Source organism: Zingiber officinale, chromosome 8A (genome assembly GCF_018446385.1).
Source record: "Zingiber officinale cultivar Zhangliang chromosome 8A, Zo_v1.1, whole genome shotgun sequence".
NCBI classification, from domain to species: Eukaryota; Viridiplantae; Streptophyta; class Magnoliopsida; order Zingiberales; family Zingiberaceae; genus Zingiber; species Zingiber officinale.
This window is the reverse complement of record NC_056000.1, coordinates 129563138-129579547: the sequence shown is the minus strand read 5'-3', so window position 1 is coordinate 129579547 and position 16410 is coordinate 129563138. Positions and strand designations below refer to the sequence as shown.

Below are 16410 nucleotides of genomic sequence, written 5' to 3'. Positions count from 1 at the left end.
TGGAGAATACCTTAGCCATGAGTTTCATGACTATTTAGCTGAGTGTGGGATTCTATCCCAACTCACTCCTCCTGGAACACCACAGTGGATGGTGTATCCGAAAGGAGGAATCGTACCATATTAGATATGGTACGATCTATGATGAGTTACACAGATCTTCCGACATTCCTTTGGGGCTATGCTCTAGATACGACAACTTTTATACTCAACCGAGTTACATCCAAGGCCGTGATAAAGACACCATATAGGATATAGACTGGGAGAGATGCCCAGGTGTCTTTCATGAGGATTTGGGGTTGTGAGGCTTACGTTAGACGTCAAGTCTCAGACAAACTAGGACCCAAATCCGACAAGTGCTACTTTATTGGATATCCCAAGGAAACTAAGGGATATTACTTCTACATTCCCAGTCAGCACAAGGTAGTTGTGGCAAAGACTGGAGTCTTTCTAGAAAGGGACTTTGTTTCTAGAAAGACTAGTGGGAGTACGTTCGATCTTGAAGAAGTTCAAGATGCGGACCATAACACTGAAGCCTCGATGGAAGTTGAACTGGAACCATAAAGTTTTGTGGATGATGTTGTTCCACAAAGAGTTGAGGAACAACAACCAGTTCAAGTAGACATACCTCTTCGCAGGTCTGATAGGGTACGTCGTTAGCCGGAGAGATATTCATTTCTCTTGTCTGACCATGATGACGTTGTGCTTATAGAGGATGAGCCTACCACCTATCAGGAAGCTGTGATGAGACCAGATTCCGAGAAATGGCTAGAGGCCATGAGATCCGAGATGGAATCCATGTACACCAACCAAGTTTGGACTTTGGTTGATCCACCTGAAGGGGTAAAACCCATTGGGTGTAAGTGGGTCTTTAAGAGAAAGACTGACATGGATGTACTTGTCTATAAGGGTCGCTTGGTAGCTAAAGGTTTCAAGCAGATTCATGGTATTGACTATGATGAAACCTTTTCTCCAGTAATGATGTTTAAGTCCATTCGAATCATGCTTGCTATTGTAGCATATCATGACTATAAGATATGGCAGATGGATGTCAAAACCGTGTTTCTGAATGGAAACCTACTCGAGGATATGTACATGACACAACCTGAGGGTTTTGTAGATCCACAGCATACTAGCAGAGTATGCAAGCTGCATAGGTCCATTTATGGACTAAAGCAAGCTTCTCGGAGCTGGAATCTTCGATTCGATGATGCAATCAAACAGTTTGGTTTCATCAAGAACGATGATGAGCCTTGTGTCTACAAGAAGATTGTAGGGGATATAGTTGTCTTCCTCATATTGTATGTGGATGACATACTACTCATTGGGAATGACATCCCTTTGCTTCAATCTGTCAAGACCTGGCTAGGGAGTTGCTTCTCAATGAAGGACTTAGGTGAGGCATCCCGCATTCTAGGGATACAGATCTATAGAGATAGATCTAAGAGATTGCTTGGCCTAAGTCAGAGTACATATATTGACAAGGTACTCATTCGGTTTGCCATGCAGAACTTCAAGAAGGGATTTCTGCCGATGTCACATAGCGTGAGTCTTTCGAAGACTCAAGGTCCCTCTTCTAGAGAAGAGAGAGACCGCATGGATCAGATCCCTTATGCCTCATCCATAGCATCTATCATGTACGCCATGCTATGTACTCGACCTGATGTCTCGTATGCTTTGAGCATGACGAGTAGATACAAGTCAGATCCAGGTGAAAGTCACTGGATAGCGGTCAAGAATATTCTTAAGTACTTAAGAAGGACTAAAGAATATTTCTTGATATATGGAGGCAATGATGAGCTAGCTGTAAAGGGTTACAGTGATGCTAGCTTCCAGACCGACCAGGATGATTATCGATCACAGTCAGGGTTCGTATTTTGCATTAATGGTGGTGCGGTGAGCTGGAAGAGTTCGAAGCAGGACACAGTAGCTGATTCTACGACAAAGGCCGAGTACATTGCTGCATCAGAGGTAGCAAAGGAGGCAGTTTGGATCTGCAAGTTCATCACTGAACTTGGGGAGGTTCCCAGTATCGCTGACCCTATTGAGCTCTATTGTGACAACAATAGAGCTATAGCACAGGCGAAGGAACCTCGCTCACACCAGCGGACCAAACACATACTAAGGCGCTTCCATCTCATTCGAGAGATTATCGAGAGAGGAGATGTGAAGATATGCAGAATACCTACGGAGGCTAACATCACAAATCCCTTGACCAAGGCTTTGGCACAGAGGAACCATGATGGTCACACTAGGTCATTGGGGCTTAGAGTCTACACTGATTGGCACTAGTGCTATTGGGAGATTGTTAGTTAGAGCCCTAGAGCCAATCATTTGATGATTGTATTATGGACTTATTGTATCATATTCTTATATAAATAAAGGCACACTACAACAAAATTGTTAAAAGACAACACCATAAAGACAACGGTTTTAAAAGAAACTGTTGTTAATTTGGTTAAAGACAACGGTTTTTGATAAAACCGTTGTCTTTGAGCACCTGAAAAAAATAAAAGACAATAGTTTGTAAAAACCGTTGTTGTTGAGCGATTTTTTGTAAAATCAACAACACCTTTTACAACAGTTTTCTAAAACTGTTGTCTTTAAGCGCTTTTTTAGGGGTCAAAGACAACAGTTTTAATAAACCGTTGTCTTTGACTTTATTCTTTCGCCGTTTTTCTCCTTCGTTGTTTTTGTTGTAGCAGTGATTTGCTTCCCTCTCTCAGAAAATTTTTTGGCGCTCTATTTTCCCCCCTTAACCTACTCGAACCCTAAACCTCTCCCCTCATACGATCTTTCTCCTCATACGGCTGCGCGACATGGCGCTGAAACCAAACCTTGATCCCTTCGGGGACTTCATCAACAATCTGCGACTCCTTTCGCCGCCATCTGCTTCCCTCGATCAACCCCCTCCCCTACTCCGTTGCCGGCGTCATCAAGGACCAGCTTCGTGAGTCTCCTTCTTCTTTCCCTCTTGTAGATCTGAGGTTTTAGGTATGGATGGCGGTAAAACTCAGATCTGAAAGAAAGATCTAGTTTTCCCTTTTTGATCGAGTTGCCCCTCGCTCATGAAGATTGACGCCCTTCTCTCTCTTGGCTACGTTCTCAGCTCCGTGACCAATTAGGAGCCCCCTCGATCGCCGAGATGGACCGTGGATCGGCAGCCCAAAACTCCCGCCTGGTGGAGGAGGTGTTCCGCGACATCAAGGGTCGGCGAGCCGCCATCATCAGGGCGCTCACCACCAGTAACTCCACTCTGCTTCTTTCTTCTTTTCCTTTCTCAACGATGTTATCGTCATTGACCTTCTGTTGTTTCCTGGTTATTCGCCTGTGCAGATTTCGAGGACTTCTATCAACAATGCGATCCCGGTTAGTAATTCCACAATCTTAGCTGCTGGTAGTCAACTTGGTTTTTGAATTTCAAGTACTTGGGAGTTTTATCTCAAATGGGGTACGGTGTGTTGGGAGGTGCTTATGGTGCTCTAGCTTCAAGGTTTCAGCAGGTATAAAGTACAACATGCTTCTTTAAGGAAAATGCGAAAGGCTCATTGTTTTACTGCATTATTTGTCTTACCTTTTGTTTCTCATATTTCTGTTCAGAGGGTTTTGCATATCTCATTTCGCCTACTTTGCAGTCTATGGCTTATGGAAGGGGACAGATCCCTACTGGCATGACAATGGTGCCCATGGTCTTACCCGATGGACGACTTGGATATGTGTTGTAAGTGAGCTAACAATTGTTTCAACAGATAAACATTCTCGTGGTGTAACAAAAGCTCTTTGTTTTTTGTCTTCCATATGTTTTTTTGTCTTGTTTTGCAACTAAGATTGTTAAATCATCAATACATTCTCCATTTATCTTAGGCAACAGCCTGAAGCACCTGTCTCAAGACCGCAACATGGGGGAAAATATGGTGGCAGCTCAAGTGGAGGTCGGAACAATGACAGTGGACATGGACGCAGATATAAGCCATACTAAGTCATTTTGGTTCTCTCTTCTAATTCCTGGATTTCAAGCTGTATTGATTGGATCCCTATGAGTTCAACGTTAATTTAAGTAGCTTACTTTTGTTACCTACTGTGTTTTCACGTTTTGAGTCAGTTTCGCCTACACAGTTGGAAGAGCATGGTTTTGAAAGCACGACTATCCGGGATGTTCTTACAGCTAAGGGGAAGAATGTTGATGGTTCCTAGCTGTGGTGCACAACTGATGACACTGTTTATGATGCTATCAAATCTGTAAATGGCCATTGTGTCAATCTTGTTTGGGATTACCATCCAGCTTTAAATAGTTTTAACTGATGGCTTATGCTCTACTATTTCTAGATGACACAACACAATGTTGGAGCTTTAGTGGTGGTGAGACCCGGAGAAGAGAAGACAATTACTGGAATTGTTACTGAGAGAGGTAATTGGTTGTCCATGTTTGTTTTTGTTGGTTGTGAAATGGTATTAAATGTGCTCATGGGTGCACGGATAAAGCTAAACATTTATGTGAAATCATAAGATATTTTCCAATTAGTTGGTAAATTTCTCAATTCTATGGCAGCTCCAGTAGATTCAACTGGGTAGATGATTTTCAGATGTTCTTCGGCAGCTTCAATTTTTATGGCAATCTTTTTACAACTGAGTGTATGCCAATGTGAAGTTTTAAATTTCAATTAAGTTAAAAATTATCTAATTATCCTGAAAGTTATTTTCATGACATTTTGATAATCACATTGTCTCAAACACAATCATTTACTTGATGCAAATCAATTGTGTGATGGTCCAATGTGTGTGCCAGTTCTCTCTAAGCAGCAGATTTGTTCTTCACCTCTTCAAGACATTAGGGAAATAAGTTTAAGACAATTTTAACATCCTACAAGAGCAGTTGATTAGCAGATAAATTTGGTCTTCACCTCTGTTCAATATCTTTTTTGAAAACTAAGAACCAGTTTTGATAATGGTTCTTTTATGCAATTATACTTGTCGTGCACATTATTTGTGTTCTTAACGATTCCTTCTTCTTCAGATTATCTCTGGAAAATGATTGTACAGGGAAGATCTTCCAAGTCAACTAAAGTTGGTGACATCATGACTGAAGAGGTAAATTTCAATCTCAAGTTGTACAGACAATGTCTGAAAATTTTGAATTGAGTAGAAGTATTATTTCAAGATTTTGTTATTTTTCTTCCAATCTGATGTCGATTCTTTTCCTATATCCAGAATAAATTAATCACAGTGACTCCAGATACCAAGGTTCTGTAGGCAATGCAACTGATGATAGGTCTCTTTAGCAAGATTTTGTCGACAGATTGTCTAAATCAATTCAACTAGTTAATCTCTCAACATGTATTAAACTGCTGGTTTCATGCGTTTCAGTACAACTTTGTTGGCTGTTTACTAGGACCACGTGGGAACTCCTTAAAAAGAGTTGAAGCTTCAACTCAATGCAGGGTTTATATATGAGGTCGAGGTTCAGTGAAGGATTCTATAATGGTATGTGGATATCATGTAATATTTATCTTAATGAAAAATAAGTATATTCCAATCTCCCAAACCTTGATGTATTATCCTCACTATTAACTTTTTAAGGCCTACCTACATAAAAAATAGATCTTTGTCTTTATGTTTGAAGGTAAAATAATCCATGTTTTTGAATGTGATATGGGTTTCTCTTCTCTTGTTTCTGCTAGAGTATGCTGTTCTTTGTACAAGTTACATCGACATTAAGTTAACCGTGCATTTTAGAACTTATGTAATTTTCGATATTAGCATCGTATAATATGTCCTAATTAATGGATTGTTATTATCAACTCAAAAGCTAAGGTGCATTATTTCTTGTCTTAATACTCAAGTTTTCTCTCCTTTTTTTGAACAGGAAGAAAGCTTATGGGATAAATCTGGATATGAACACTTAAACGAACCACTGCACATACTATTGGAGGCAGAATTTACACCAGACATAATTGATGCTCGCTTAAACTAAGCTGTTGCCACCCTTGAAGATCTTCTGAAACTTGTGGCAACAAAAACTTTCACCTAGGTTGCATCCTCCTCATTGTTCTACAAGATGTCGACGCGAATGTTATTATCGAAACATAGTCACAATTCAAACTCCAAATCTTGCAGGACGAGTCAATGGACTACTATAAGAAGCAACAGCTCAGGGAGTTGGCCATACTCAACGACACGTTGAGGGAAGAGAGTCCACAAATGAGCCCACAAACGTTCAGGGAGTTGCCCCACAGGAAGCAGTTGTAGATGGAGTTTATTTGTTTATTTGTATTGGGATAAATTTTATTTGAATATGAGACATGGTTCTTCTTTTATGATTATAATTCTTGTATAAGTAACATTTTGAATGACATTGATATGGGGAATATTCTTTCTTTTGTGATTATAAGCTTTTATTATATATTTATATTGAAATATGATATATTGGTATTAAAAGACAATAGTTTAAAAGACAACGATTTAAAATTGTTATTATTGTTGTCTATCACCCTAAAAGACAACGGTTAAAAACCGTTGTCGTAGCCCCAAAAACTGTTGTAATTGATAGCAGCGTTATTAAAAGTGCTCTAAACAACAACGGTTTTAAACCGTTGCAAAACTGTTGTCGTTTCATTCTACGACAACGGTTTAAAATCGTTGTCGTAACCCCCACTTTTAACAACACTGCCAGTTACAACGGTTTTAAAAGGCCTACGACAACGGTTTTTAACCGTTGTCTTTTAATGTTTTTGTTGTAGTGGCATTTGTTTTTGGTTATTATACTTTACTTGTATTGGTGCCAAATAAACTAAGTATAATAGCGTCCTTGAGTAGAAGGTTCTTACCTATATCAATCGGTTAGTTGAACCGATAGTGAGATGATATAGGGAACACTACTCTTAATCATTCCTAGTCGAGTGTTAACATTCAGGGACAATGTTAATGCAATAAAACTAGCATGTAGGTCAACTCGATGACTTGATCTCACAAGTCATGGATATAGAGATATCAAGTTGACACATGGGTATGCATTAGAGAATGTATACTGAATAACCCGCCATGAGAAAGTATCATGGATCGTTATATGAGTGTCATATACTTTCTCATGTGGCTATTAGTATGACTACTAGTCCTTAGACCTGAAGACACCATGGTTCCCTACATAAGGAGTTATGTACTTTGGTTTCGTCAAACGTCACCCGTAATTGGGTGGACTATAAAGGCGATTACTAGGTATGTAACGAATTATGCAGAGGGATGTGAGTGATGTAAATGAGACTATCCCTCCTATATGACGGGAGCGACATCGATATTCTTGATAGAGTGAGACCATGAAGTGCATGACCATGCCCAAATGAGTCAATATGAGATATTGAGCTCATTTGATTTAGTGAGTCTACTTGGAGTTCAAGATTTAGATTGATTAGAGGATGACACGGTCTATGCCTCACATTGATCAATCTAGATGTCTTGGATAGAAGGACACTTGTCATATATTGTGAGGAGTCACAATTAGTAGTCACAAGGTGATGTTGGATCTCAACATTAGTAATGATGTGTTGCTAAATACCGCTCATTACTTATGCTCCTAAATGGGTTTAGGGGCATTGCCAATGTTACAAGAACCTATAGGGTCACACACTAAGGACAATTAGATGGAGATTAGGTTCATATGATGAACTAAGAGGATTAGATTCATTTGATGAATCAAATTGGATTAAGATTAATCCTAATTGGGCTAATTGAGTTGGACTCAAGTTGATTCATGTGTTCAATGAGTCTAATTTAGATTATGACTCATTAAATCAATTTAATTAAATGAATTAGATTCATTATATTAAATTGGCTTGAATTAAATGATTGGATTAGATCAACCATGAGAGAGATTAAGTCAAGTTTGACTTGACTTGAGAGGAAGATAAAGAGTCAAGTTTGACTTGACTTTATGCCACCTCATTGGTGAGTTGGCATTGAGTGGGCCAATGATGATGCTCCACATCATCATGGTTGCTTAAGTGGGATGCCACCTCATGGGGGTTACCAAGAGTTGTGACTCTTGGCATTCCATGGAGGTTACTACATCTCTTAATGTGGCCGGCCACATCAATGGATGAATGAATTTCATTTTGTGAGTAATTCTCATTGATTCCTTCATCTTCTTCCTTGCTCCAATTCTTCTCTCCCTCTCCTCCTTTCTTGGCCGAACACTCTAGGTGCTAGCACACCTTTGTTTGGCTTCTCCACCTATTGTGTTCATGTGGATACGCATAGAGAGTTGTCTACCTTGACAACTTGAGATCCGACACCTTGGACGAGCGGGATTCGCGAAAGGCACGCATCAAGGGTAAAAATCTCTTAACATATAGTTCTAGTGTAGATCTATAGGTTGGTAAACTCTACTCGTAATTTTGTTTTCGAAAGTTTTACTTTGCACGGATCCCGAAAAACCCAACAGTCGGGCCGTACCAAGGATCGTACGGAGGAAGCTTCCGCTGCCAAGACAGAGATATGTTCGGACAATTGTGGTATGGTGTCAGACATGCTTTTCTGACACAGTCATTCCAAGGTATGCTTTGAGGAATGTGCACGCCTTGAGAAGCATGCACGTGCCTCTCCGGGGTCCTATATAAGACCCCCGGACTTCGACGGAGGTATGTGTTGATTGCTACTCGGAAAAACCTAATAGTTCCACTGTACAAAAATTTTGTACAATGGTCTGAACCTTTTTCCTAGCTACCATGTGTTCTTTTAAATTAAACTTGGATCGCCTGCGGAACTTAACATGTTTGATCCAAAGTTTAATTTATTTGTTCTTTTAGGTTTAGACTTGGATCTCCTGCGGAACTTAACACTTTCGATCCAAATCACTTAGGTTATTAATTCTATTAAATATTAATTTCCAAAATTAGCTTCCAGTACTGACGTGGTGAGGCACATGACCTTCTTGGATATGGGAGCAACCACCACCGACTAGACAAAGCCTTTTAAGGAAAACTAATATTTAATTTCCTTAAATAACTTTAGGTCAACCGAAAAGAACAATCAAATCACAAGGAAAAAGAAAAATAAAAGAACACAACATCAAAAATAAATTCTAAATACTAGAATCGCATGCCTCTTGTATTTGGTATTATTTCCAAAAATAACTAGTATGATGCGTAAAGGAAAAATGATAGAACCTTGAGTATGGCTAGAGGGGGTGAATAGCCTTTCTTGATTTTTCACCTACAATTTGTTAGCGGAAGCACAAAACGAACATGCAAATGAAAAACAATAAGAGAACACGGCTAACTCTTCGATTTACTTGGTCTCCACCTCCTTGAGGTGACTAATCCAAGGCACACACACACCCAAGCAAGCTCCACAAAAATCTTCTCCTTTTCAATCCAAGAGTGATGGTGGAGAAACCTTTACAAGATGATCTCCTCCTTTTACAAGGTTTTTGATGAGCTTAGGGAGGAGAGAATTGTAACGCCCGCCCTCCCTGCTACCCTAAGGGACGGGGCTACGATACTCTACGTATAAATTTTTCTTTTTAAAACAGCGGAAGACTTAAAATAATTTTCATAGTTTTAATAAAACTTTTCTTTTAAATTTCTTTTGAACTATACTATCACATGGCATCAAAAATCATAACATCAAATCCAGTGGAACCATAATGTCAAGCCACACATGTTTAGGTATCACAAGTCATAAAATACCAATGCATAGTTCTTTAAAGAAACTTTAAGCAGGTTCTTATTTATTTGGTTGCCTAGCCACCGCCACACACATCTTCGTTGCCCCTCCTGCTGCTCCTCTAACTCATCCAGCTTTTTCCTTTATCTGTGGTACAAGGAAAGTAAGCTATGAGCACTCATGGCTCAGTAAGTTCCTTTCCTACTCACTAAAACTAACAATCAGTACATGATCAAGAATGTATCAACAAGTCATAATCTAAACTAATCATGGCATAACATAGCATTCTATTCAAGCATATCATGCATCATAATATAATCTCAACTAGTCATAGCATATCAAGCATCACCATGGCCGAAACATATACATAGTGCATTGCATAAAACATAGCTAGACATGGCATAACAACAAGTATCATGGTATATCAAAGCATGGCCGAAACATGTATATCAAAGCATCATACTATGGCCGAACATGTACATCAAGGCATCATCATATCCATGGCCGAAATCTATATATCAAGCATCAACAACTCAATGGCCGAAACATGTCTATAAGGTATAGCATGAACATAACGTAATCATACCTTATCATGGCATATCATAATCAAGAGCATAACATGAAACATAGCATAATCATAAGGTGTATGCAATATGATTTTGGAAAACATGTATCCGCAAAACATATGTATGTCTCATGATCCTTTAAACCATTTTCTTTTACATATATACTTGAAAATAATATCAACATATTTAGGGCCCCGGCTTGTACCATACATACATAACATAGATGCGCGCGTCCTAAGTATATCCAAGGTAGCAAGTCTTGAATCATACTAGGAACTAGGTCAAGATCACAAAGCATGGCCTAGGGGCGTATTTAAAGAGTCCATCCCTTATTAGCCCAGATCACAAAGCAAGGCTTAGCCTAGATCACACAGCAAGGCTTAGGGGTGTACTAAGGAGTCCATCCCTTATTAGCCCAGATCACAAAGCAAGGCTTGGCCTATATCACAAAGCAAGGCCTAGGGACTGATTAGGAGTCCACCCTTGGTACAAGCCACTCACATATAAAGTAAAATACATGTCATACATATCATGTATCATAAAAGCATGCATCACTTAGGCACACATCATATCATAAAAGTATGCATCACTTAGGCATACATCATGTCATAAAAGTATGCATCACTTAGGCATACATCATATCATAAAGGTATGCATCACTTAGGCATACATCATGTCATAAAGGTATGCATCACTTAGGCATACATCATATCATAAAGGTATGCATCACTTAGGCATACATCATGTCATATCAATATGCATCACTTAGGCATAGATCATAAAAGCATGCATGTCTTAAGCATAAAGCATATCATCAAGCATGCATGATTTAACCACATATCATATCATGAAAGCATGCATATTTTAAGCACTAAACATAGCATCAAGCATGCATAATTTAACCACATATCATAACATAAGCATGCATAATTTAAGCACAAAGCATATCATATCATAAAAGCATGCATATCATATCATAAGTCATAAATCACAAGCATACATATTAAGCATAAGGGTGTATCTTGTGATTATCCTATCATAGGAAACATGGTATCATATTTATCTTGGTTTTAAGCTTCCTAAACCCTTGTGGCCGAAACCCTTTAAAGCTCAATTTAGGTTAAACACAACATCCAAGCATGTGGCACCTAAATTATCATCATAGCATTTTCATAGGAAGCATTATAAACATGATTAACTTAGTTTCTAAGTTCCTCAAGTCCCTAATTTCATATGGCTGAAACCTTAAGGTGTGGAACAAGGTTCCATATGACATAAAAGCATGGACAACTTTAAATCATATTTATAACATTTTTACCAAGGAACAAGGTAAACACATTTGACACATTTGAATTAGTTCCTAAGTTCTTTAAGCCCTTAACATATGTCATGGCCGAAATTTAACAAGTTCTCATTAGGGCTACCAACAAGCATACAAGCATGTGAACTTGGACTAACATTATGTATAAATTCATACAAGGCATTATCCAATAGTTATGGCCGAAACAATCCCTAGCATCATTTTAGGTCATAAAACAACATATAGCATTTGAACATTGGCTTTCTACTTATCATATTTCATGTAAAGTGACATGAGCATATTTAATTTAGGTCCTAGGGTTTCTAGGGCATCTAAATCTTCATGGCCGAGACTTACAATGGTCCATTTAGGTCATGGAAAAATCATACAAGCATGTGACACAATCAATAGGTTATCATATTTTCATAAGAAGTATTTTAACACCTTTGGTTTAAATTCTAGGGCCTCTAGGTCATTTAAATCCTTTTTGGCAGAAACTCATCAGTGTTTAAACTTGCTTCAAGTAACATAAAAACATATGAAGTCATACAAGTTTCATAGCATGTGTAAAGACAAACATAATGAGCATACATATGAATTGTGTCTTAGGCTTTCTAGGTTTCTTTTTCTCTTTTTCTTTTATTTTTTTCTCATGGCCGAAACCTACCATTCTTTAGCTAGGTTTTTAAGTGGCCTAAAGCATGAAAAACCTAAGTAAATTTCATGGTAAAATTTACTAAGAAACATATATATATATTTGGTTCATGAACAAACTTGGACTCTTGTGATCATACATGTCATATGTCATATAACCAATTTTTCTACACCCTAATCAAGCATGAGGGCATTAGACAAATTTCATATCTAAACATCACAGAGGTATTGAGCATATTAAAGTTTTGTTTAAGTTTTTCTAAGCTATTCATCTCATCATGGCCGAAAACCCTAAGAAAGAGTTCATGAAGTTCTAGCAATATTCAAACCTACAACTCTTTTAAGATATTTGTATTCTATCACATGAGCATGTTTATTTAAATTTAAGGGTCTTCCTAACCCTAAACCCTTTCTTGGCCGAAACATATGAGTGAGTTTTCTTTTAGTTCAAATATCTTCTAAGCAAGAAAACTAATACATGATCCTTAATATTTCATAGGAAGAACCTTGTACTAGTTGGGTAAAACAATAAATTTCCCTAGCCTCTTAAAAATATTTTTGGCCGAAATTCTAGGGTTAAGTACTTCTCTGATCAAGCATCATATAGGTATAAAAACATGAAGAAGAACCCTTTTCCATGGCATAGAAAATCTATCATGTAGTGAAGACTAGTTAAACATCACTAGATTTTTTGAAAGCTCTTCTTAGCCGAATTTTCTCAAACTTGTTTCTAGGTTTTAAAATCTTCATAAAATCCGAAAAACACATAAAAGTCTTGTACCACAGGTGAGGGGAATCTTACATCCTTTTTCGCTTGTGGACCTAAGGTATGGTGAAGAAGAAGTAGCCTCTTCTTCTAGTTCCTTTCCCTTGATTCCCTTGCTAAGTCCTCCTTGTATCTTAGGTTTTCTTAGGAGAAAACCTTGGCTTGGGGCCGAAAATGGAGGAGAGGGGAACTGAGGTTTCGGTGAGGGAGAGGAGAGAATGAGAAAAATGAGAGAAAATAGAATTTTCCCTTTACATATTCTCTTTTATGTTAAGGGGGAAGAGGTAGCAAACTTAGTTTTTGCTTTCCTTCTCCCTTAGCCTTTTTTTTCTATTTTATTTTTATTTTTATTTATTTATTTATCCCCATCATTCATGGTGAAATAAGGGGGAATGAATCCCCTTAATGGTCTCTTTTATTTTCGGCAAGAGAAGAGAGAAAGAGGGAGAGGAAGGGAGGAAGGCAAATTGTCTTTCTCTTGTTCTTTACTTGTTTTCTTTTGGCTATCTTTTATTCTCACCTTTATCATGAGTTTCCCTCCTTTGCTATCAATATCTTCTCTCTATCCCAACTGGTTATTACCCATTAACTCTATGAAATATAATATAAGAGGTTCAAGGTTCAATCCTTGACCATTACTTCTTTTTATTTCATTTTATTTCTTTTTACTTCAACTCACTTCTTATTATTTTTCTAAGGCAAAATTCATCATTCTCATATTTATTCTTAAAAGCTTAGTGGGTGTTACAAGAATAAGAGTAGTAAGACTGAGAGAGCACTTGGAAAGCTTAAACAGTAATTTCAATCAGTTAAGTTTTTCTTTCCAAGCTCTCAACTTTATATACAGTGTGCTGGAATTCCCGACATCAGTCGACTGATGAAACATGCAGTCGACTGGTATCACACAACGGCTACTGTTTCAATCAAATCTGCGGAGATCCTGTGCGTCATCATCCCAACGGCATTCTACCAGTCGACTGCTGAAACATGCAGTCGACTGCACCAGTCGACTGCATGTTTCATCAGTCGACTGGTGACTGTGGACCGAGTGAACAGAATGTCTCTGTTCGCTCACAGTCGACTACATCAGTCGACTGGTGTCCGGAGTTGCTCTTGAAGTCTTTCTCCTCAGCATTTGTCCCTCAGATGCACTCAAGACTGCAGCTAATCTTCGTGTCATCCTTCACATTGCCTTGAGATTCACTTCCCTTCACTCCGTTTGCTTTTTGTCCGTAGTCCATCGGATGCACCATCCTTCACCAATCTTCAAGAACATGAGCCATGAAACTTTCCAAGCTTGTGCAGTCTACCAAGTCCTGCACAATCTTAAGTACATATTAGAACCAATGCAAAGTCTAACTTAAACCCTTTGACACACACATCAAAAACAAAGATCACCTATTTAATTCCTAGGTCGATTGTATCAACAATCTCCCCCTTTTTTGATGTGTGATAATATGTTTAAGTTAGACATAAAACCAACTTTGAAAGTTACAATCATAATATAGACATGAAACATAACTTTGATATTTGTTTTTATGAAACATAAACTCATGAAGAATATAAACTCATATCTTTGAAGATTGTAAGCATGATTTAAATCATGAACCATAAGGCATAACGAGATCCACACACACTCCCCCTTAACATATACTATATTAAAACATTATAATCTAAAACTCCCCCTTAACATATGCTCTATCAAGAGTATTTTTAACTTAAACTTGTGGTATCCTCCCCCTTTGACATACATCAAAAAAATAAGAAGAAACAACAATTTCATCAAACCATGACAATAGTAAACCGAAGCATATGTGTACATGAATAGTGACAAAATAAAAACACACACTCAGAAATTAATAATAATACGAGAAATTAATAATAATACCAAAAACATAACTAGCATTCATAGATAGAAAAATAAAAGTTCTCAAGCAACATAGGAAAGAGAGTGAATAATATCCAACAACATCAGCATCAATAGTGTTCGCGGTGAGAAAAGATAGGTACTACAAAGCCAAAAAGTCACCCGACACCATAGCAACACAACAAACTCCTATGCCGACGCATCATCATGGGAAGGTGGAGGAGGAGGGGGGCCCTGGTAGGCAAGATCCCAGCGCCGCATCATATCAAACATCACTGTCTGCTGCTGGCGAACGCTCCGAAACTCCTCCCGAGCAAATTCCTCCAAGTGGTAGACACGCTCCCGCAGTGAGGCACGTGCTGGCTCTACAGCAGGAACAGGTACATCCTCTGCATCCTCATCAGAATCAGAATCATCCGGGCCAGGGCGACGACGCCACACCATAACACCGTCATGTGGCTCAATCTGGGCTAAAGACATCTGGCGAGGTCCTAACTGATCAAAGTCCTTAGACAACTGATGCGAGGCACCCCTAGTGACATCTATCCCTTTATGCACGAAAAATGATGTTAAGACATGGCAGAAAGGCATGTATAGCTTCCCCTGGACTGGTCTAGAAAAGTGGATGATAGACTCATAGACCTGAAGAGCAATATCAATGTCAAGACGCTGCTCTAGGGCATACATCAGAACTAGATGAGGAAGACGGATTTTGGCTTGCCCTTTGATCACGATGGGCAGGAGACATGCAATGACAACCTTATATAGAACGTAACTGGGGGCTGACATGCGGGTGGCATCAAAAATACATTTAAGTGGAGGCCTAGGAACATGGAAATAATGCTGATGAATCAGATCAACAGAGACATGAGAGAGTGTATCAGATAGAGGCTCCTTAACCTGAGGAAAGCATGTAAAGGTACTAGTAGACCGCCTACATCCTAAGAATGACCTCAATATTTCATGGGTGAAGCTAATGGATGTCCCGCTTACCATAGTGACATATGCATGACCCTCAATACAAGATGGACTCAGATTATTATAGAATTCCTTACATAGGTCTAAATTGACAGTAGTTGTGCAATGAAATAACTTTTCTAAACCATAATGCACATTGATGTCAATGATTTCAGGGGCAAGTCTAGTGAAATATGGACGATTGAGATAGCGACAACTCATCATTTTGAAGTCAGTGTTCTCAAAACGAGTACGGCAAGCCGCAGAGGGAAACTGCCCTCCAGAAGACGCCGGAGGGGGCTGCCGAGAGGTACCCGCTTCACTTGGACGCTTTTGCCTAACTCTAAACCATGCATATGTAATAACCATGCCAAGTACCAGTCAATCGTGAAGGGAAACAACAAGGAAAGAATACATAGAAGACTTTAGGTAAGAATCAACCCTAAAATACCAAAACAAATAAGGAAGAAAGTATTACCGATGCTCCATTGTGTCGGGGAATCGTCAAACGACAGAGAAATGACAGGAACCGCAACCAAACCTCGAAGGGGTGGCTAAACCTTGTTCCAAGCGGCAAATGAGAGAAGGAACGGGAGGGAGAGCGGATCCGAAGGTTTGGAAGAGTTTGTGGAGCCACAAACCGGCG

The 16410-nt window shown here is 38.9% G+C and overlaps 2 long non-coding RNA genes across 2 annotated transcripts; both read left to right on the top strand.

Annotated features, from left to right (window-relative positions):
- Positions 1-2924: 2924 nt before the first annotated feature.
- Positions 2925-3366, top strand: LOC122008675. Its single transcript, XR_006119344.1, has 3 exons — positions 2925-2947; positions 3123-3242; positions 3334-3366. It is a non-coding gene; the product is annotated as an uncharacterized LOC122008675 (long non-coding RNA).
- A 1837-nt stretch (positions 3367-5203) lies between these two features.
- LOC122008741 lies at positions 5204-5478 on the top strand. Its single transcript, XR_006119358.1, has 2 exons — positions 5204-5266; positions 5362-5478. It is a non-coding gene; the product is annotated as an uncharacterized LOC122008741 (long non-coding RNA).
- Positions 5479-16410: the final 10932 nt, after the last annotated feature.